Raw genomic sequence first — 22890 nt, 5'->3', positions numbered from 1 at the left:
ACATCAATGTGTTTTCTTTAAGGAGAACCCGAGGTGGATCTTGGGAGGTGTATCTTGGGGGGGGGGGGGGGGGGGGGGCAGATGGGATGCACATGGCTCTGTGCCCCCCAACTGCCTCTCTCTGCCCCCCCCCCCCCCCCCCCACCGCGCTATAGCCCTCGAGTATAGCGGCAAGATTTGTCGCCAACATTGGAGGTAAATACAGAGGAGAGGAATTCCCTTTTCAAAACTCCCGTCAAGGGCGTTCCTGCAGGCTTTCCTGAGCTGCCATTGGGCAATTCTCTCTGCCTGGTCGCGCCCACTGCCGCTCCCCCGCCTCCCTGCACGCTGTGAGAGACACACAGTCTCAGTGCAGTGCAGTGACCCAGAGGTCACGAAAGTGAAAGAGGGCCATTGCGTCCCACAGGAGCGGCGGGGAGCGGTGGTTTTTGTGGCTACGTGATCCACCCAGCCCCCCTGGATCAGGTAGCCTACTTTTTGTTTTTCATTTTTTTGAGCCCACCTCTGGCTCTCTTATAGGGCTGGTGCACACTAGAGCGGTTCTGGAGCGTTTTTAAAAACGCTAGCTGTTTGAAAACCGCTTGGCTAATGAAAGTGAATGGGATGGTGCACACTGGAGCTGTTCGTGTTTTCCACAAATGCAAACTTGGGGGCTGCAGCATTTTTTCGATTTCTGAGGCGTTTCTGCCTCAATGGTAAAGTATAGGAAAGTGGAAAACAGCTCTGAAAAACGCCAGATCAGAGCGGTTTTCCAAGCGTTTTTGTTACAGAAGCTGCTCAGTAACAGCCTTACTGTAATGATATTTGTAATCTGCTGCACAAAAACGCTCCAAAAAACGCTCGGCATGTTTAGAAAACCTCTTAACATGCCTAGAATCGCTCTGAAAATCTGCTTCAAAAACCTTTAGCGTTCTGCAGATCTGCTACAGGTTTTTGTTGTGCACTGGGCCTAAGTCAGATTATTTTCCGAAGATGGAAAGTTAGCCCCGCAGACTGACGTACCTTCATCACTGGTTGAACGTGGCCCCCACACACACATCGAACATGCCCCCCCCCTCCCTCCCCCACACACATCGGATGTGCTACCCCCCCTCACACACATGTCAGACAGGCTCCTACACATCGGAGGGCATGTCTGCTCTCGTGATCATGATCCTGTGGTCGGTAGCACTCTGCGCTTGCCCAATTCACAAAGACTTGAAATGTGCAAATGCAGAGCGCTCTCTGCCACAGAAAAGGGTTGAGCAGAAACTACGCCTATGCGAATCTACGCATCGTAGTTTACGAAATACGCATCGCCGTAGTATTTTGTATGTAGAAAACTACACGTAGTAAAATACGTGTAGTCATTCCGCCGAACTTCGTAGCTATGTTTGCTACGCGTACTTGCCGCGTATTATGCGTAGCTTCGCACACGTCGTTTTCTTTGCGTAGAAGCGCGATCATGAGAGGCACGCAGCACATGCACAGAGGACCACAACCCGGCCGCAGGATCTTACGGAGGGGACAGCGGCAGCCTGAAGCACAGTGGAACTGCAGCGCTGGACAGGGAGACTTCCCGGAGGCTGGGGAAAGCCCCAGGTGAGTAATACTTTTAATTTCTAGGTTTGCTTCATGTATCCTTTAAACCACTTCACAGCTTCAGTGCAGTATATCTACTCCCCTGCAGACTTCATTTAAACGCCCAGGGGAGTAAATATATGTACCTGCGCTGCCACCACTGCTGTACACGCTCCTGCTTATTTGTGCGCTCGTTCATGTTGCCATCTGCCCGCCAGGAGATCAATGAATGGGAAAGCAATTCCTAATCATTGATCGAAGTCCCCGTAGCAATGATCGGCGCCTTCTATGAGAAGCTGCACGATCATTCTAATAAATAAAAGTTTCCCATCCTCAGTACACTTCCTGTAAGCATACATAGTTCGCTTACAGGACGCATAAAAAAAGACTGAGGCCATCTTGTGGCCAAATAGCAAAACATCTAAAAGCATTTTTTTTTTATGCAAAGACCTGTTTTTACATTTTAAATTAACCCCTTACCTCCCACACTCCCCAATAGTTACCCCAAAAAAATTTTTTTGTAAAAAAAATAAAATAAAATACATTTACAATTATAAAAAATGCAAAGACCTATTTTTACATTTTAAATTAACCCCTTACCTCCCACACTTCCCAATAGTTACCAACATTAATTTTTTTTTTTTTTTTTAAATAAAATAAAACACATTTACAATTATGAAAAAAATACATAAATAGTTTTCTTAGGGACTGAACTTTTTTAATATGTATGTCAAGAGGGTATAATACTGTTACTTTATAAATTATGGGCTTTTTATTAGTGATGGACGCAAAACTGAAAAAAAAAATGCATCTTTATTTCCTAATAAAATATTGGCGCCAGACGTTGTGATAGGGACATCATTTAAATGGTGTAACAACCGGGACAAATGGGCAAATAAATTACGTGGATTTTAATTACAGTAGCATGCATTATTTAAAAATTATAATGGGCGAAAAATTTTCTTATTTTCCCATTAAAAAACATCTATCTATATATATAAAATTGGCTGTATGTATTTATGTATGTATGTGTGTGTGTATGTGCCGCGATCACTCAAACGGCTTGACCGATTTGAACGAAACTTGGTATACAGATCCCTTACTACCTGGGATGATATGTTCTGGGGGTCTCACGTCCCCCCCTGCACACGTGGGCGGAGCTACAAACAGCAAATCAGATTTCACCCATTCAAGTCAATGGAAAAAATGTAAAAGGCTGCCATTCTCACAGTAATCAAGCCAGAGTCCCCACACTTGGCACAGGTGGTCACTTGGTGACCGAGGTTACAAATCCAGTGTTTGTGTGTTAGGGTTAGAAAGTAGGCGGAGCCAACACCAGTCAAATACATACCCGGGCAACGCTGGGCAATCAGCTAGTTTAGAATAAAATAATCAGCAGGGCTGCCAGGCAGAGCCGGGACAAGGTCCGTCAGCACCCAAGGCTGAGACACCAAAGTGCGCCCCCCCATCCCTGCCACCCCAGCCATCACACACTGATTGCTATTAGACTAAGAGGCGCCACAGGGCCCATAACCTCCCCAACACCTTAATATCTAGTTATATGGCTTGCAGTCACTGCCATGTTTCCCCTTTTCTTATTTCTTTCTGCTTCAAACACAATTAGGAATGACAACTGAATGAATTCTGCGCCCCCTCCTACACTGCACCCTGAGGCTGGAGCCTCTCCAGCCTATGCCTCAGCCCGGCCCTGCTGCCAGGCAACTGATATTGTTTAAAAGGAAATAAATATGGCAGCCTCCATATTCTTCTCACTTCAGTTGTCCTTTAAGAGATAAGTGCCCATATGCAATTAACATTTTCTCCTGAGTTTTTTTTACCTAGGTGATAATTTTTCATTTTATATTTGAACTAACTTTCCAGCATTTTGCAAACTGAGAAAGTACCACAAAGTAGTTGGAAAACGACTTTCAAAATTATTTGGAGCATTTTCTTGCCTGCTGGTGATTTAAAATGTATTTTATTTAGAAGTTGTGAAAATGTCACCCAGGGGAAAACTAAGGAGAGAAAAGTGAAAAGCTTATATGCGGTCCAATGGTTCCTACTGTATTCAATTCAGTTTTTCTCCCAAGTTTTCTCCTAAGTGATATTTCATAGGGCCAGATGCAGTTCACTTGTTCACCTGGCTTTCCTTCGAGGAGATAATTTTTCATCTTCAATTTAGAATACGTTTTCAGCAATTTGCAAAGGAAAAAGTACCAAAAAGTAGGAGAAAAGGTACTATCAAAATTATTTTGAGTATTTTTTTGCTTGCTGGGGGTCGCATTTTATTGACAAGCTTCAAAATATCACCTGGGAGAAAATTCAGGTGAAAAACTGAATTGCATATGGCCCCTCTGATTTTAAGCCACCAACAAGCAAGTGAAAAATACTTTGAATAATTTTGGCAGCGTTTTTTTCCATCTACTTTTTGGTACTTTTTCAATTTCTGAGGGCTTAAAAGTTAATTTAAACAAAAGATGAAAAAAATTAAATTGAATTAGGGCCAGAGGCTCACATGCAAGTAACTTGGTGACAATAGCCTGTATGAGGGCTTCACAATGAGCCAGAATCTGCTTCAGGACTGGAACCCACTAGAGAGATTTTTTGAGTGTTTAGGGAGCGTGATAAATCGCTAGTGATTTCCATAAACGCTCTGCCAATGCACATAGATGGTGCAAATTCCACAGAAGCGATTGCGACTAGCAAAATCACCATCGCAGGACATGCAGCATTTTGTTAGCGTTAGCGCTTCAATCTAACGTATATAATCGCTGGTATAATCGCTCTTCAAAACTTGCACGGTGCGATTTTGCTAGCGTTTTGAAGTTACCACACACTGTAACAAAATTAAAGTTAATTGAAAGGACCAATCAGACTTTAACCTCTTGACGACCAGCTAACGCCGATTGGCGTAAACTGGTCGTCTGCGGGTTACCATGGAAACGGCCGCTCGATCGAGCGGCCTTTCCATGTCAGTTCACGGAGGGTGTCTCCGTGAACAGCCGGAGAGCCGCCGATAGCGGCTCGCCGGCAAAATGTAAACAGGCAGGGAAGAAATCCCAGCTGTTTACATGATACGGCGCTGCTACGCAGCAGCGCCGTAAGTCAGATCGGCGATCCCCGGCCTCTGATTGGCCGGGGATCGCCGGCATATGATAGGCTGAAGCCTATCCCACAATGCGCAGGATGGATGCAGCCCAGGAAGGGAGAGGGAGGTAAGGGGAGGGAGGGAGCGCACAAAACGCTGCGGAGGGGGGCTTTGAGGAGCCCCCCCCCGCTACCCACTAATGGCCGGCGGCGATCAGACCCCCCCAGCAGGACATCCCCCTAGTGGGGAAAAAAGGGGGGTAGTCTGATCGCCCTGCTGCACTGCTGATCGGTGCTGCGGGCTGTAGAGCCCACGCAGCACCGATCAGTGAAAATTCCCCTGGTCGGCAAATGGTTAAAACTCTAATCGCTACACCACCGCTGGCAAATTGATACACTTTTTAAAATCACTCCCTAAAACGCTCAGGAAATCGTTTACAAACTGCTCATAGAAAACGCTAGCGATTGCGATTAGCGATAGCGATTTGTAGTGGGTTCCAGGCCTCAGGGCTTTCATACACTACATGCAATTTCCATTTCGATTTTTGATGCGATTTAAAAAAGTCCTGCATACTGCGTTTTTCTAGCATTTTGTGAAAATCACAGATGGAGATGGAATCGGAAACGATTTGCAGTGTAAAAGAATCCGCAATATGACACTGCACTGCTTTAAAAATGTGTTTCTCCCTATGAAATTTTAAATAGAGATTTTTCTAAATTTGAAGGTATTTTTGAGAGATTTTAGTTAGTTGCTGAAATCATTATGGTAATTTTATGGAAATTTATGCAGCTTGGAAATGGACCAATCAAATTCAACAGCAGCATTTTTTCTACCAATATAAATTTGCATAAATGTACCCTAAAATTTGCATGAACTAGGAATTATTTGCATTTTTGTATTTGTACAATGTGACAGGTTCCTCAGATGCTCAGGCAGCTCTGAGACCTTTCATTCCTGCAGGGCTGGTTAGTGTCTCAGTCCTGGTCACAGACCCTCCCCTTGTGGAGTCCCTCCCCCTCCTGTTCCTGCAGGGCTGGTTAGTGTCTCAGTCCTGGTCACAGACCCTCCCTTTGTGGAGTCCCTCCCCCTCCTGTTCCTGCAGGTCAGGTTAGTGTCTCAGTCCTGGTCACAGACCCTCCCCTTGTGGAGTCCCTCCCCCTCTTGTTCCCGCTGGAATGTCACATGCACACTTGCTGCATTATTTACTATGTGTTTTGAGGTCATGGAAGTATTTTTTTTATAGAAAATTAACTATATTAATTATTAATTCTGCACTCCATTTTTTAGACTGATTGGCAAATGGAGATGCTCGGTGGAATGTTAATACCTTGGATAGCATGCAAATGTAATGCAAATTGGTGAATCAAAAAGAACAGTAAGTACATTTTATTTGGCCAGTCCCAAGCTGCATTGATTCCAGAAGCTTCATTCCATGATATATACTATATATACTGTATATATACAAAGAGGACCTCATTTTCCTGTACAGAGAACTCGTCATCATTATTGATCACCAAGTCTGGGGACTCTTTTCTTGTTTGCTTCAGCAGTAAAGTGACTCTCTTCAGCGCCCAAAATATCAACTTAAAGTGACTCTGTAACAAAAATTACAACGTTTTTTCTACCATCCTACAAGTTCCTAAACCTATTCTAATGTGATCTGGCTTGCTGCAGCTCTTTCTACTATAACCATCTCTGTAATAAATCAATGTATCTTTCCCATGTCAGACTTGTCGGCCTGTGTCTGGAAGGCTGCCAAGTTCTTCAGTGTTGAACTGTTCCTCTATGCACACTCCAGTGTGTGTTTTATTTACATAAGCCAGCAGCTTCTCTGCTATCTTATCAGTGATAGAAGAGAGCTGGATAAAAATCCTCCTCTGGAGGCTGTGAAAGGAGCTGGTCTGTCACATACTGAGGAATTAACGACATAGGCAGAGCTGTCTGCAGGAAGCCTGTAATGTTCAGTGCATGAGAGAAGCTGGGGACAGAAGGTAAACGCACACAAGTGATCTCTTGAGATTCAGAAGTAAGGCTGTATACAGCCTGCTTGTGTATGGATGTATTTTCTATGTGTGGACATGCTGTACATCAACCTACTTCCTGTTTTGGTGGCCATTTTGTTTGTTTATAAACAAACTTTTAAAAACAGTTTTTGACTACTTTTAATGCGGCGGGGAGCGGTTAAATTGTGACAGAGGGTAATAGGAGATGTCCCCTAACGCACTGGTATGTTTACTTTTGTGCGATTTTTAACAATACAGATTCTCTTTAAAGTCAGGTATGTAAGAGGCTGACTCAGTCCTGACTCAGACAGGAAGTGACTACAGTGTGACCCTCACTGATAAGAAATTCCCCTTTTTACCTCTTTCTTGCGCTCAGAAGCCATTTTCTGCTAAGAAAGTGTTTTATAGTTGGAATTTCTTATCAGTGAGGGTCACACTGTAGTCACTTCCTGTCTGAGTCAGGACTGAGTCAGCCACTTGCATACCTGATATTTAACTCTTTCAGGCAGAGAAAGACAAAAAAGGAACACAGCCTAGTTATTAGTGTGCTAGGCACTGTACATACACATGTCTATCTCATCACGTCACATGTCACTTCAGGTATCCTTTAATAACATTTCATGGAATGTCTAATTTAAAAAAAAAAGTTTATTTTTTTAATTTTTGTTAGGACTAAACACAATAAATGCAATATTACCTTTCATAATATATATTTTTATATGTTTACAATTTAGAAGAGAAAAATTGTCTATACATAGGGAATAAATAAATGTTTTAGAAATAAAAGCACACTATACATCCCTTTCTGCTGCTATGCTGGAGAAATGGATTACTCCGGCGCGAGACAGACAGAATTCAGGAGAAAATAAGTGTAATGCTGAGAATACACGGTTCGTTTTTGAGGTGATAATTTCCGACATGTCCGATCTCCCGCCCGATTCTTTCACCGCTCGATTTCTGATAGAAGTGAATGGAAAAAGGAGCGGAAGATAAGAGAATTGATTGCAGAATCGAGCGGCAAAAACGATTGAGAGAATTGAGAGCCAGAAACGAACCGTGTTTTCCCAGCATGAAAGGATAGTTTGATGATGAGACCATCGCACATGCCAACCCCCCCCCCCCCCCCCCCCCCATGAAATGGCGGCAGGCTGACGCACGAGGAGCGGCCGCTACAAGAAATACCCAACACTTCATCTACCGGTAGAAGGTCTGTTTCCCCCTTTCCTACACGCTCTCTTCAGACATAATCCAATATTCCTCACAAGGTGAACAGATAAAATTGTGTTTAAAAGTACATCAATCGTAAGCAGATTTGCAGGGGATGAAGTTTCTCTGGCGGCCCCCCGGTGAGGTGTGAGATCACAGTATTAGCTAATATCTAATAGATGGACTGATGCAGATCGCTGCCAGCCTCAGCTGGGGACAGATAAGCACGCGACGCATCCTGCTTCCTGTCAGACTTATAATGGTTAAACACCCAACGCGCTCACTTAAGCTGGGGCTCTGCAGAGCTGCCAAAATATTGTGATGTCTTGAACAAGATCTCCTTGGCTAAGAACTCCTTCCCTGAATGAATGAATCTCTGCTCAGTCAGGAGCAATGAATAATGCATGACACAGGCGCCCCCTGTTGGCCGATTCCCCAGTAACGCATCTCCTCGCCTGTATCCCTCATAAAGAGGCTGGAACCCAGTCGTGTGCTGCTGTGAGTGCGCAGCAATCATGCATGTGGTTTTAAATGGGTTTATGTATTTTTAAACATGAGATATGGATTCCCATCGTTCCCTCAGTGTTATTAATTAGGGGAAATTCACTAACTAGTAACCATTTCCACGTGCGCTACATATCCTCCTGTAAAAGCTCGCAAATCCACCCGGGATGGTCAATGTGATGTTAGCAGTCCAATTTACTGCATCTTACACAAGTCAGTACACCTCTAATATTATTGTAAATATTGTATGATATCTTCTCATGGGACAGCACTGCAGATGTGACACTGTGATACAATATAAAGCAGTCAGTGTACAGCTTGTATAACAGTGTAATATTGTATGATATCTTCTCATGGGACAACACTGCAGATGTGACACTGTGATACAATGTAAAGCAGTCAGTGTACAGCTTGTATAACAGTGTAAATATTGTATGATATCTTCTCATGGGACAGCACTGCAGATGTGACGCTGTGATACAATGTAAAGCAGTCAGTGTACAGCTTGTATACCAGTGTAAATATTGTATGATATCTTCTCATGGGACAGCACTGCAGATGTGACACTGTGATACAATGTAAAGCAGTCAGTGTACAGCTTGTATAACAGTGTTAATATTGTATGATATCTTCTCATGGGACAACGCTGCAGATGTGACACTGTGATACAATGTAAAGCAGTCAGTGTACAGCTTGTATAACAGTGTAAATATTGTATGATATCTTCTCATGGGACAGCACTGCAGATGTGACGCTGTGATACAATGTAAAGCAGTCAGTGTACAGCTTGTATAACAGTGTAATATTGTATGATATCTCCTCATGGGACAGCACTGCAGATGTGACACTGTGATACAATGTAAAGCAGTCAGTGTACAGCTTGTATAACAGTGTAAATATTGTATGATATCTTCTCATGGGACAGCACTGCAGATGTGACGCTGTGATACAATGTAAAGCAGTCACTGTACAGCTTGTATAACAGTGTAATATTGTATAATATCTCCTCATGGGACAGCACTGCAGATGTGACACTGTGATACAATGTAAAGCAGTCAGTGTACAGCTTGTATAACAGTGTAATATTGTATGATATCTTCTCATGGGGCAGCACTGCAGATGTGACACTGTGATACAATGTAAAGCAGTCAGTGTACAGCTTGTATAACAGTGTAAATATTGTATGATATCTTCTCATGGGACAGCACTGCAGATGTGACGCTGTGATACAATGTAAAGCAGTCAGTGTACAGCTTGTATAACAGTGTAAATATTGTATGATATCTTCTCATGGGACAGCGCTGCAGATGTGACACTGTGATACAATGTAAAGCAGTCAGTGTACAGCTTGTATAACAGTGTTCATATTGTATGATATCTTCTCATGGGACAACGCTGCAGATGTGACACTGTGATACAATGTAAAGCAGTCAGTGTACAGCTTGTATAACAGTGTAAATATTGTATGATATCTTCTCATGGGACAGCACTGCAGATGTGACGCTGTGATACAATGTAAAGCAGTCAGTGTACAGCTTGTATAACAGTGTAATATTGTATGATATCTTCTCATGGGACAGCACTGCAGATGTGACGCTGTGATACAATGTAAAGCAGTCAGTGTACAGCTTGTATAACAGTGTAATATTGTATGATATCTTCTCATGGGACAGCACTGCAGATGTGAAGTTGTGATACAATGTAAAGCAGTCAGTGTACAGCTTGTATAACAGTGTTAATATTGTATGATATCTTCTCATGGGACAACGCTGCAGATGTGACACTGTGATACAATGTAAAGCAGTCAGTGTACAGCTTGTATAACAGTGTAAATATTGTATGATATCTTCTCATGGGACAGCACTGCAGATGTGACGCTGTGATACAATGTAAAGCAGTCAGTGTACAGCTTGTATAACAGTGTAATATTGTATGATATCTTCTCATGGGACAGCACTGCAGATGTGACGCTGTGATACAATGTAAAGCAGTCAGTGTACAGCTTGTATAGTAGTGTAATATTGTATAATATCTTCTCATGGGACAACACTGCAGATATGACACTGTGATACAATGTAAAGCAGTCAGTGTACAGCTTGTATAACAATGTAAATATTGTATGATATCTTCTTATGGGACAGCACTGCAGATGTGACACTGTGATACAATGTAAAGCAGTCAGTGTACAGCTTGTATTACAGTGTAAATATTGTATGATATCTTCTCATGGGAAAGCACTGCAGATGTGACACTGTGATACAATATAAAGCAGGCAGTGTACAGCTTGTATAACAGTGTAATATTGTATGATATCTTCTCATGGGACAACACTGCAGATATGACACTGTGATACAATGTAAAGCAGTCAGTGTACAGCTTGTATAACAGTGTAAATATTGTATGATATCTTCTCATGGGACAGCACTGCAGATGTGATACTGTGATACAATGTAAAGCAGTCAGTGTTCAGCTTGTATAACAGTGTAATATTGTTTGATATCTTCTTATGGAACAGCACTGCAGATGTGACACTGTGATACAATGTAAAGCAGTCAGTGTGCAGCTTGTATAACAGTGTAATTATGTTATATCTTCTCATGGGACAGCACTGCAGATGTGACGCTGTGATACAATGTAATGCAGTCAGTGTACAGCTTGTATAACAGTGTATATATTGTATGATATCTTCTTATGGGACTGCACTGCAGATGTGACGCTGTGATACAATGTAATGCAGTCAGTGTACAGCTTGTATAACAGTGTAATATTGTATGATATCTTCTCATGGGACAGCACTGCAGATGTGACACTGTGATACAATGTAAAGCAGTCAGTGTACAGCTTGTATAACAGTGTAAATATTGTATGATATCTTCTCATGGGACAGCACTGCAGATGTGACGCTGTGATTAGTGGTGCTCAAATACCCCTTTTTAAAATTCGAGTTTGGTCGAATTCGAATAGTAAATTATTCGAGGTCATTCGAATATTCGAGTCGAATAATTTTTACTATTCGATTCGACCTCGGACTTCGAGCTCACTATTCGAGTCGGTATTCGAGCTGACTATTCGAATTGGCCTTAAATAGCTTCCAACACTTGTTTTGAGGGTGAATGATGCAAGAAACCTCTTTTTTTCCAAGTAACAACAGCAAGTGATTATGTGGGGATGTTCCTTTGAAAAAAAATGTGGAAAGAGAAGTTGTGTCCTTAATTTTGTTCAGTAGTGTTACTGTATATACTTGTTCTTCTTCTTCTATATCGTCTTCTTCTATATCGTCTTCTTCTTCTTCTTCTTCTTCTATATCGTCTTCTTCTTCTTCTTCTTCTTCTATATCGTCTTCTTCTTCTTCTTCTTCTTCTATATCGTCTTCTTCTATATCGTCTTCTTCTTCTTCTTCTTCTTCTTCTTCTTCTTCTTCTTCTTCTTCTTCTTCTTCTTCTTCTTCTTCTTCTTCTTCTTCTTCTTCTTCTTCTTCTTCTTCTCCTCCTTCCTTTTCAATATAGTCTTATTCTTCTTCACGTATTTCTCTTTTCAATTTTTTTTTAAAGAAATGCAGCTATTTTTGAGCGTAACAAATAGCTGGTGGGCGCACGCATGTTGGAAGCGCCATTGTATGTGCTCCCTGGCAGTGGAAACACAAAGACAGCAGGAGGTAAATTCAGCAGCAGGAGGAGGAGGATGAGTGTGTGGCAGCAGGCAGTCAATGAGGCAGGCAGCTCGCCGTGACATAATAGCCCTGGTACCTAGCGGTGATACCAGGGCTGTAAATAAACACAACAGGAGGTCCCAGACAGCGGTCGTGCAGCCCACATTGTGTCCAATACACAACTGGGACAACACAGTTTTCAACCCGGGCACCTCAGAAAAATTAAACCTTTTTTTGTTTTTTTAATGGTTTGTTTGGTTTTGGTTTTGCAACCAATATAGCTATTGTTTGACGTAATAGCTGGTGGCAGAGTGGCAGCAGAAGGTAAATCATCTGTGTACCCTGGCAGTGGGAAACACAGACAGACAGCAGCAGCAGGAGGAGGAATGGAGGAGTAGGCGAGCAGCTATTGTTTGACGTAATAGCTGGTGGCAGAGTGGCAGCAGAAGGTAAATCATCTGTGTACCCTGGCAGTGGGAAACACAGACAGACAGCAGCAGCAGCAGCAGGAGGAGGTATGGAGGAGCAGTGTGAGTGTGGCAGCAGGTAGGCAGCGTGACATAATAGCCCTGGTACCTAGCGGTGATACCAGGGCTGTAAATAAACACAACAGGAGGTCCCAGACAGCGGTCGTGCAGCCCACATTGTGTCCAATACACAACTGGGACAACACAGTTTTCAACCCGGGCACCTCAGAAAAATTAAACCTTTTTTTTTTTTTTTATGGTTTTTTGGTTTTTGGTTTTGCAACCAATATAGCTATTGTTTGACGTAATAGCTGGTGGCAGAGTGGCAGCAGAAGGTAAATCATCTGTGTACCCTGGCAGTGGGAAACACAGACAGACAGCAGCAGCAGGAGGAGGAATGGAGGAGTAGGCGAGCAGCTATTGTTTGACGTAATAGCTGGTGGCAGAGTGGCAGCAGAAGGTAAATCATCTGTGTACCCTGGCAGTGGGAAACACAGACAGACAGCAGCAGCAGCAGCAGGAGGAGGTGTGGAGGAGCAGTGTGAGTGTGGCAGCAGGTAGGCAGCGTGACATAATAGCCCTGGTACCTAGCGGTGATACCAGGGCTGTAAATAAACACAACAGGAGGTCCCAGACAGCGGTCGTGCAGCCCACATTGTGTCCAATACACAACTGGGACAACACAGTTTTCAACCCGGGCACCTCAGAAAAATTAAACCTTTTTTTTTTTTTTTTTATGGTTTTTTGGTTTTTGGTTTTGCAACCAATATAGCTATTGTTTGACGTAATAGCTGGTGGCAGAGTGGCAGCAGAAGGTAAATCATCTGTGTACCCTGGCAGTGGGAAACACAGACAGACAGCAGCAGCAGGAGGAGGAATGGAGGAGTAGGCGAGCAGCTATTGTTTGACGTAATAGCTGGTGGCAGAGTGGCAGCAGAAGGTAAATCATCTGTGTACCCTGGCAGTGGGAAACACAGACAGACAGCAGCAGCAGCAGCAGGAGGAGGTGTGGAGGAGCAGTGTGAGTGTGGCAGCAGGTAGGCAGCGTGACATAATAGCCCTGGTACCTAGCGGTGATACCAGGGCTGTAAATAAACACAACAGGAGGTCCCAGACAGCGGTCGTGCAGCCCACATTGTGTCCAATACACAACTGGGACAACACAGTTTTCAACCCGGGCACCTCAGAAAAATTAAACCTTTTTTTTTTTTTTATGGTTTTTTGGTTTTTGGTTTTGCAACCAATATAGCTATTGTTTGACGTAATAGCTGGTGGCAGAGTGGCAGCAGAAGGTAAATCATCTGTGTACCCTGGCAGTGGGAAACACAGACAGACAGCAGCAGCAGGAGGAGGAATGGAGGAGTAGGCGAGCAGCTATTGTTTGACGTAATAGCTGGTGGCAGAGTGGCAGCAGAAGGTAAATCATCTGTGTACCCTGGCAGTGGGAAACACAGACAGACAGCAGCAGCAGCAGCAGGAGGAGGTGTGGAGGAGCAGTGTGAGTGTGGCAGCAGGTAGGCAGCGTGACATAATAGCCCTGGTACCTAGCGGTGATACCAGGGCTGTAAATAAACACAACAGGAGGTCCCAGACAGCGGTCGTGCAGCCCACATTGTGTCCAATACACAACTGGGACAACACAGTTTTCAACCCGGGCACCTCAGAAAAATTAAACCTTTTTTTTTTTTTTTATGGTTTTTTGGTTTTTGGTTTTGCAACCAATATAGCTATTGTTTGACGTAATAGCTGGTGGCAGAGTGGCAGCAGAAGGTAAATCATCTGTGTACCCTGGCAGTGGGAAACACAGACAGACAGCAGCAGCAGGAGGAGGAATGGAGGAGTAGGCGAGCAGCTATTGTTTGACGTAATAGCTGGTGGCAGAGTGGCAGCAGAAGGTAAATCATCTGTGTACCCTGGCAGTGGGAAACACAGACAGACAGCAGAAGGGCAGTACACAGCAGCCCACTGTAGGTGTAAAATGTGTGGCTGCAGGCGACGTAATAGTCAAAGTGAACCAGGCTGGCTTAGTGAGCAGGAGCCAGGAGGTGGTAAAGGGTGGTAAGGCACATTAACGATGGTTCCGGCAGCCAGTTCATGTCCCCCTCTCGCCGACAACAGGGGCCAGGAACTCGCCTTCCACCCACGCCTGGTTCATCTTGAGAAACGTCAGTCTGTCCACAGACTTGTGAGACAGACGTGAGCGTTTCTCGGTGACCACGCCACCAGCTGCACTGAAGCAGCGCTCGGACAGCACGCTGGAAGGGGGGCAGGACAGCACTTCCAGGGCGTACTGCGCCAGCTCGCTCCAGATCTCCATGCGCTTGACCCAATACTCCATGGGATCAACAGGGGCATCGCTGTCAAGCCCGCTGTACGACCCCATGTAGTCAGCCACCATGCGGGTCAGGCGCTGGCTGTGACCGGAGGAGGATGCTGCTGCATGCATCTCCTCTCTAGTCACTGCTGCCGGAGCCTCTACAGTCCTGTAGAGCTCGTGGCTGAGAGACAGCAGGTCTGTGGGGCGCTTGCTGCTGCTGGATGCAGGCACCTGCTGCTGCCTCTGTGCTGGCTGCTGGACAGTGGGGGTGGAAGGCTGGGGGAAGGCTTCCTCCAAGCGCTCAACAAGGGCCTGCTGCAAGCTCCTTATTTGTTGCGCTGGGTCTCCTCCTGCAGGCGGCAGGAACTGGCTCAACTTCCCCTTGAGGCGTGGGTCCAACATCATGCTGATCCAGATGTCCTCCCTCTGCTTCATCTGGATCACCCTGGGGTCCCTGCGCAGGCACGTCAGCATGTGCGCTGCCATTGGGAAGAGGCGGGCCACGTCTGCTGGCACATCGACGTCAGTGCTGTCCTCATCCTCCTCCTCTGCCGCCTCATCCTCTCTCCACCCCCGCACCAACTCAGCTGCGCTGTGCTGATCCCCCTCATCAGCAGCCAGGTCAGGGACCTCCACCAAGTCCTCCTCCTCCTCCCCCTCAGAGGTGGACTGCGCAGCTGGTTGCCGCTCCTGCTGGTCCAAGGCTGCCGCTCCCTGTTCCAGCAAAGCATCGAGGGCCCTGTTCAGCAGAGAAACCAGGGGCACCCACTCGCAGACCATAGCATGGTCCCTGCTCACCATGTTTGTGGCCTGCAGGAAGGGAGCCAGCACTAAGCACACCTGCTGCATGTGCCTCCAGTCATCATCGGGGACGATGGACGGGAAGTTGCTGGTCTTGTCCCTTCTCTGAGCTGCGGAAACAGTGGCCAGGGCAAGGTACTGTTTGACAGCGCGCCTCTGTTCAACCAGACGCTCCAACATCGCCAGGGTGGAGTTCCAGCGAGTCGGAACGTCAAGGATCAGCCGATGGCGTGGCAGATCCAGCTCCTTTTGCACGTCTTCCAGGCTCGCACAGGCTGCAGCCGAGCGCCGGAAGTGACGCACAACATTCCTTGCCGTTTCCAGCAGTTCGCCCATCCCCTGGTAGGTGCGCAGGAACTTCTGCACCACCAGGTTCAGCACGTGGGCAAGACAGGGGATGTGGGTCAGGTTTCCCCTGTCTATTGCGGCAACCAGATTGGCCCCATTGTCGGCCACCACCTCTCCGACTCTGAGGCCTCTGGGTGTCAGCCAAATCCTCTCCTGCTCCTGGAGTTTGGCCAACACATGGGTTGCCGTCAGCTTGGTCTTCCCAAGGCTGACCAAGTGCAGCAGCGCTTGGCAGTGGCGGGCCTTCACGCTGCTGCTGAGGCGGGGGGTTTGGCCAGGTGTGCCGGAGGATGGCAGAGGATCGGAGGAACCTGCTGCAGTTCCCCTGAGCCTGCGGGGTGGCACCACCCACTGTGTTGCTGCTGCTGCTGTGCCCGCTGCTGCTCTCCCATCCTCACCCCCTTCCACCAAGCTGACCCAGTGGACAGTGAAGGACAGGTAGCGGCCTGTCCCGAAGCGGCTGCTCCAGGAGTCCATGGTGACGTGGACCCTTTCACCAACCGCGTGCTCCAGCCCTCGCTCCACATTGGCCATCACAAAGCGGTGCAGTGCAGGAATGGCCTTGCGGGCAAAGAAGTGTCTGCTGGGGAGCTGCCAGTCTGGGGCTGCGCAAGCAAGCAGCGCACGAATGTCGCTCCCCTCCTGCACGAGCGTGTACGGCAGGAGTTGGGAGCACATGGCCCGTGCCAGCAAGCCGTTCAGCTGCCGCACGCGACGGCTGCTGGGAGGCAGAGCCCTAACCACCCCCTGGAAGGACTCGCTCAAAAGGCTCTGGCGTGGCCTTTTGCTGACACGGGAATCAGCAGACACAGCAGAGGAGGCCACTGAGGACTGGCTGCCAGAACAGGCCTCAGTGTCGGCGGCAGGAGTTGCAGAGGGGGGAGGAGCAGTGCGTTTCCGCACTCCTGCTGGTGCTGCTGGAGGAGCAGGAGGGCGGGTGGCTGCTGTTGCTGCTGCTGCTGCTGAAGGCTGTGCAGTGATGGGTGTGGTGCCACTGCCAGCACCAGATGCCTTCAGCCTCTGGAACTCCTCATGCTGGTGGAAATGTTTAGCCGCAAGGTGGTTGATGAGCGAGCTGGTGCAGAACTTTAAGGGGTCTGCACCTCTGCTCAACTTCCGCTGACAGTGGTTGCAAGTGGCGTACTTGCTGTACACAGTGGGCATGGTGAAATATCGCCAGATTGGTGACTTAAACATCCCCCTACGGCATGGAAGCGCTGCTGCCTGTCTCCCTGTGGTGGTTGGGGGGGGGGGGCTTGGGGGGCTTGGGTGCGGCTGGTGGTGGTACTGGCAGATGCTGCTGCTGCTGAGCCTGAGACACCAGCAGGCTGTGGGACCTGCCTACTGCTGCTGCCAATGCTTGCAATGATGCGCCTCCTTGCAAGGCCCACAAGAGCATCCTCCTCCTCCTCCTCAGAGCTGCTGAGGACGACATCCCCTGGAGGTGGTGGCACCCAGTCTCTGTCTGTCACCGGGTCATCATCATCCTCCCCCTCCTGAAACATGTCCTGCTGGGATGAGGACCCCCCAAACTCCTCTCCTGATGCATGGATGGGCTGCTTGACTGTCGCCACAGTCTTGCTGTCCAATCCCTCATCCCCCAAAGTGCCCATCAGCATCTCCTCCTCAAGATCGCCAACAACAGCAGACAATTTACTCATGATGCCTGGGGTCAAAAGACTGCTGAATGACAGGTCGGCGAGTGACGGTGAACTGGCCTCCTCCCCAGACCCTGCTGGGCGGCTGCTGCGAACAGGGGTGGTGGTGGTGGTGAGGGTGGAGGCCTCGGATGCAGAGCTGATGGCGGGCTGCTCATCCTCCGTCATGAGTTGCACCACAGTGTCTGCATCCTTTTCCTCAATGGGACGTTTCCGACCCGGCTGGAGGAAAATGGGAGCAGGTGCTACACGCTGCTGCTGCTGTGTCTCTGCAGCGTGAGTTGCAGATGCTCCTGCTGGGCGGCGCCCAAGGCGTCCACGGCCAGTGGCTATGGGAGGAATGTTAGCCACTGACGCTGCTGCTGCTGCTGCGGAACTGTGCATGGTGGCGCGCCCGCGGCCGCGGCTTGCCACGATGCTGCTCCCTCTCCTCCTGATTCCCTTGCTGCCCTTCCCCTTGCCCAAACCGCGCTGGCTGCCACTTCCAGACATCTTAAATGTTTTGGGCGTATAGACAAAAGTTTTGTAAAAGGGCGGGTGAAAAGTGGGGTACTTTAATGGAGTGGGTTGGTTGGTGAGGTGACTGAGTGAGTGTCCCCTAGTACAGTAAGTAAGTAGTAACAGTCAGGAAGTACAACTAGCAGTTACAATAATCAGTAGTAATCACAAGTAAATTTAGTGTGTGTACACTCAGACAGTGAGTGCACGCACGCAGGAGCTAGTAGCCTATGAACACAGTGACTGAGTGTCCTAGACTCCTAGTACAGTAAGAGTAAGTAGTAACAGTAAGTAGAACTAACTAATTACAATAATCAATCAGCGATCAGAAGGAAATGGAGTGTGGGTGTGTGTACACTCAGACAGTGAGTGCACGCACGCAGGAGCTAGTAGCCTATGAACACAGTGACTGAGTGTCCTAGACTCCTAGTACAGTAAGAGTAAGTAGTAACAGTAAGTAGAACTAACTAATTACAATAATCAATCAGCGATCAGAAGGAAATGGAGTGTGGGTGGTGTGTGTACACTCAGACAGTGAGTGACCGCACGCAGGAGCTAGTAGCCTATGAACACAGTGACTGAGTGTCCTAGACTCCTAGTACAGTAAGAGTAAGTAGTAACAGTAAGTACAACTAACTAATTACGATAATCAATCAGCGATCAGAAGGAAATGGAGTGTGGGTGTGTGTACACTCAGACAGTGAGTGACCGCACGCAGGAGCTAGTAGCCTATGAACACAGTGACTGAGTGTCCTAGACTCCTAGTACAGTAAGAGTAAGTAGTAACAGTAAGTAGAACTAACTAATTACAATAATCAATCAGGGATCAGAAGGAAATGGAGTGTGGGTGGTGTGTGTACACTCAGACAGTGAGTGACCGCACGCAGGAGCTAGTAGCCTATGAACACAGTGACTGAGTGTCCTAGACTCCTAGTACAGTAAGAGTAAGTAGTAACAGTAAGTACAACTAACTAATTACGATAATCAATCAGCGATCAGAAGGAAATGGAGTGTGGGTGTGTGTACACTCAGACAGTGAGTGCACGCACGCAGGAGCTAGTAGCCTATGAACACAGTGACTGAGTGTCCTAGACTCCTAGTACAGTAAGAGTAAGTAGTAACAGTAAGTAGAACTAACTAATTACAATAATCAATCAGCGATCAGAAGGAAATGGAGTGTGGGTGGTGTGTGTACACTCAGACAGTGAGTGACCGCACGCAGGAGCTAGTAGCCTATGAACACACAGTGACTGAGTGTCCTAGACTCCTAGTACAGTAAGAGTAAGTAGTAACAGTAAGTAGAACTAACTAATTACAATAATCAATCAGCGATCAGAAGGAAATGGAGTGTGGGTGGTGTGTGTACACTCAGACAGTGAGTGACCGCACGCAGGAGCTAGTAGCCTATGAACACACAGTGACTGAGTGTCCTAGACTCCTAGTACAGTAAGAGTAAGTAGTAACAGTAAGTAGAACTAACTAATTACAATAATCAATCAGCGATCAGAAGGAAATGGAGTGTGGGTGGTGTGTGTACACTCAGACAGTGAGTGACCGCACGCAGGAGCTAGTAGCCTATGAACACAGTGACTGAGTGTCCTAGACTCCTAGTACAGTAAGAGTAAGTAGTAACAGTAAGTAGAACTAACTAATTACAATAATCAATCAGCGATCAGAAGGAAATGGAGTGTGGGTGGTGTGTGTACACTCAGACAGTGAGTGACCGCACGCAGGAGCTAGTAGCCTATGAACACAGTGACTGAGTGTCCTAGACTCCTAGTACAGTAAGAGTAAGTAGTAACAGTAAGTAGAACTAACTAATTACAATAATCAATCAGCGATCAGAAGGAAATGGAGTGTGGGTGGTGTGTGTACACTCAGACAGTGAGTGACCGCACGCAGGAGCTAGTAGCCTATGAACACAGTGACTGAGTGTCCTAGACTCCTAGTACAGTAAGAGTAAGTAGTAACAGTAAGTAGAACTAACTAATTACAATAATCAATCAGCGATCAGAAGGAAATGGAGTGTGGGTGGTGTGTGTACACTCAGACAGTGAGTGACCGCACGCAGGAGCTAGTAGCCTATGAACACAGTGACTGTCTGACTGAGTGTCCTAGACTCCTAGTACAGTAAGAGTAAGTAGTAACAGTAAGTACAACTAACTAACAATAATCTATCAGTAATCAGAAGGAAATAGAGTGTGTGTACACACAGACAGTGAGTGAGTGCACACACGCAGGAGCTAGCTAGTAGCCTATAAACAGTGACAGTCAGTGAGTGTCCTACTCCTAGTACAGTATAACTACAATACTATTAGTAAAGGACAGCAGAAATACTGGTATAGATGAGAGAAATAAACAGAGGACAGCTGCCCACAGAGGCAAGGCCCCCCTGAGGCCTAAACCTGTAAGCTTGCAGCAGCTGCCTGTCTCTAATGTAACACACAAGCTACTAACTAAAATACAATGTCTATCTAACTAACAACAATATAGGTGTATATGGCAGGTGTAGGTGAGCAAAAACGCTAGGTAAATGATCACAATAGAGCACTTGCTAAGCCAAAGCACAAAGGAGCAACTCTCTCTCTGTACAAGTCTCAGGCAAGCATGGAGAAACGGAACATGGCGGCCGCTATTTATAGGGTAGGGGCTGGCCAGGGTCCCCCTCTGTGATTGGCTGCCGTCAGAGGGCCTGGGAGCCCTCTGATTGGCTCTAAGGACATCAATCTGGGCTATGACGCTATTCGACCTCGGTACCGAGCTCGAATAGCGCCGGGTTGCTCGAATAGCTCGAATAGTGAATGGGCTATTCGAGTGTACTCGGATAGCCCATTCGAATAGCTACAGCTATTCGGAGCTCGAATACCGAGCTCGGATAGCTGAAAAAGAGCTCGAATATTCGAGCTACTCGAATATTCGAGCTCTGCTGAGCACCACTGGCTGTGATACAATGTAATGCAGTCAGTGTACAGCTTGTATAACAGTGTAAATATTGTATGATATCTTCTCATGGAACAGCACTGCAGATGTGACGCTGTGATACAATGTAAAGCAGTCAGTGTACAGCTTGTATAACAGTGTAATATTGTATGATATCTTCTCATGGGACAGCACTGCAGATGTGACGCTGTGATACAATGTAAAGCAGGCAGTGTACAGCTTGTGTAATAGTGTAATATTGTATGATATCTTCTCATGGGACAACACTGCAGATGTGACACTGTGATACAATGTAAAGCAGTCAGTGTGCAGCTTGTATAAAAGTGTAATATTGTATGATATCTTCTCATGGGACAACACTGCAGATGTGACACTGTGATACAATGTAAAGCAGTCAGTGTGCAGCTTGTATAACAGTGTAAATATTGTATGATATCTTCACATGGGACAGCACTGCAGATGTGACGCTGTGATACAATGTAAAGCAGTCAGTGTACAGCTTGTATAACAGTGTAATATTGTATGATATCTTTTCATGAGACAACACTGCAGATGTGACGCTGTAATACAATGTAAAGCAGTCAGTGTACAGCCTGTATAACAGTGTAAATATTGTATGATATCTTCTCATGGGACAACACTGCAGATGTGACACTGTGATGCAATGTAAAGCAGTCATTGTACAGCTTGTATAACAGTGTAAATATTGTATGATATCTTTTGATGGGACAACACTGCAGATGTGATACAATGTAAAGCAGTCAGTGTACAGCTTGTATAACAGTGTAATATTGTATGATATCTTCTCATGTGACAGCACTGCAGATGTGACACTGTGATACAATGTAAAGCAGTCAGTGTGCAGCTTGTATAACAGTGTAATATTGTATGATATCTTCTCATGGGACAACACTGCAGATGTGACGCTGTGATGCAATGTAAAGCAGTCAGTGTGCAGCTTGTATAACAGTGTAATATTGTATGATATCTTCTCATGGGACAACACTGCAGATGTGACGCTGTGATACAATGTAAAGCAGTCAGTGTGCAGCTTGTATAACAGTGTAAATATTGTATGATATCTTCTCATGGGACAACACTGCAGATGTGACACTGTGATACAATGTAAAGCAGTCAGTGTACAGCTTGTATAACAGTGTAAATATTGTAAGATATCTTCTCATGGGACAACACTGCAGATGTGACGCTGTCATACAATGTAAAGCAGTCAGTTTACAGCTTGTATAACAGTGTAATATTGTATGATATCTTCTCATGGGACAACACTGCAGATGTGACGCTGTGATACAATGTAAAGCAGTCAGTGTGCAGCTTGTATAACAGTGTAAATATTGTATGATATCTTCTCATGGGACAGCACTGCAGATGTGACGCTGTGATACAATGTAAAGCAGTCAGTGTACAGCTTGTATAACAATGTAAATATTGTATGATATCTTCTCATGGGACAGCACTGCAGATGTGACGCTGTGATACAATGTAAAGCAGTCAGTGTACAGCTTGTATAACAGTGTATATATTGTATGATATCTTCTCATGGCACAGCACTGCAGATGTGACACTGTGATACAATGTAAAGCAGTCAGTGTACAGCTTGTATAACAGTGTAAATATTGTATGATATCTTCTCATGGGACAACACTGCAGATGTGACGCTGTGATACAATGTAAAGCAGTCAGTTTACAGCTTGTATAACAGTGTAATATTGTATGATATCTTCTCATGGAACAGCACTGCAGATGTGACGCTGTGATACAATGTAAAGCAGTCAGTTTACAGCTTGTATAACAGTGTAAATAATGTATGATATCTTCTCATGGGACCACACT

The sequence above is a fragment of the Hyperolius riggenbachi genome, chromosome 6, assembly GCF_040937935.1.
Source record: "Hyperolius riggenbachi isolate aHypRig1 chromosome 6, aHypRig1.pri, whole genome shotgun sequence".
Classification (NCBI taxonomy): domain Eukaryota; kingdom Metazoa; phylum Chordata; class Amphibia; order Anura; family Hyperoliidae; genus Hyperolius; species Hyperolius riggenbachi.
This window is presented reverse-complemented; position numbering follows the sequence as displayed.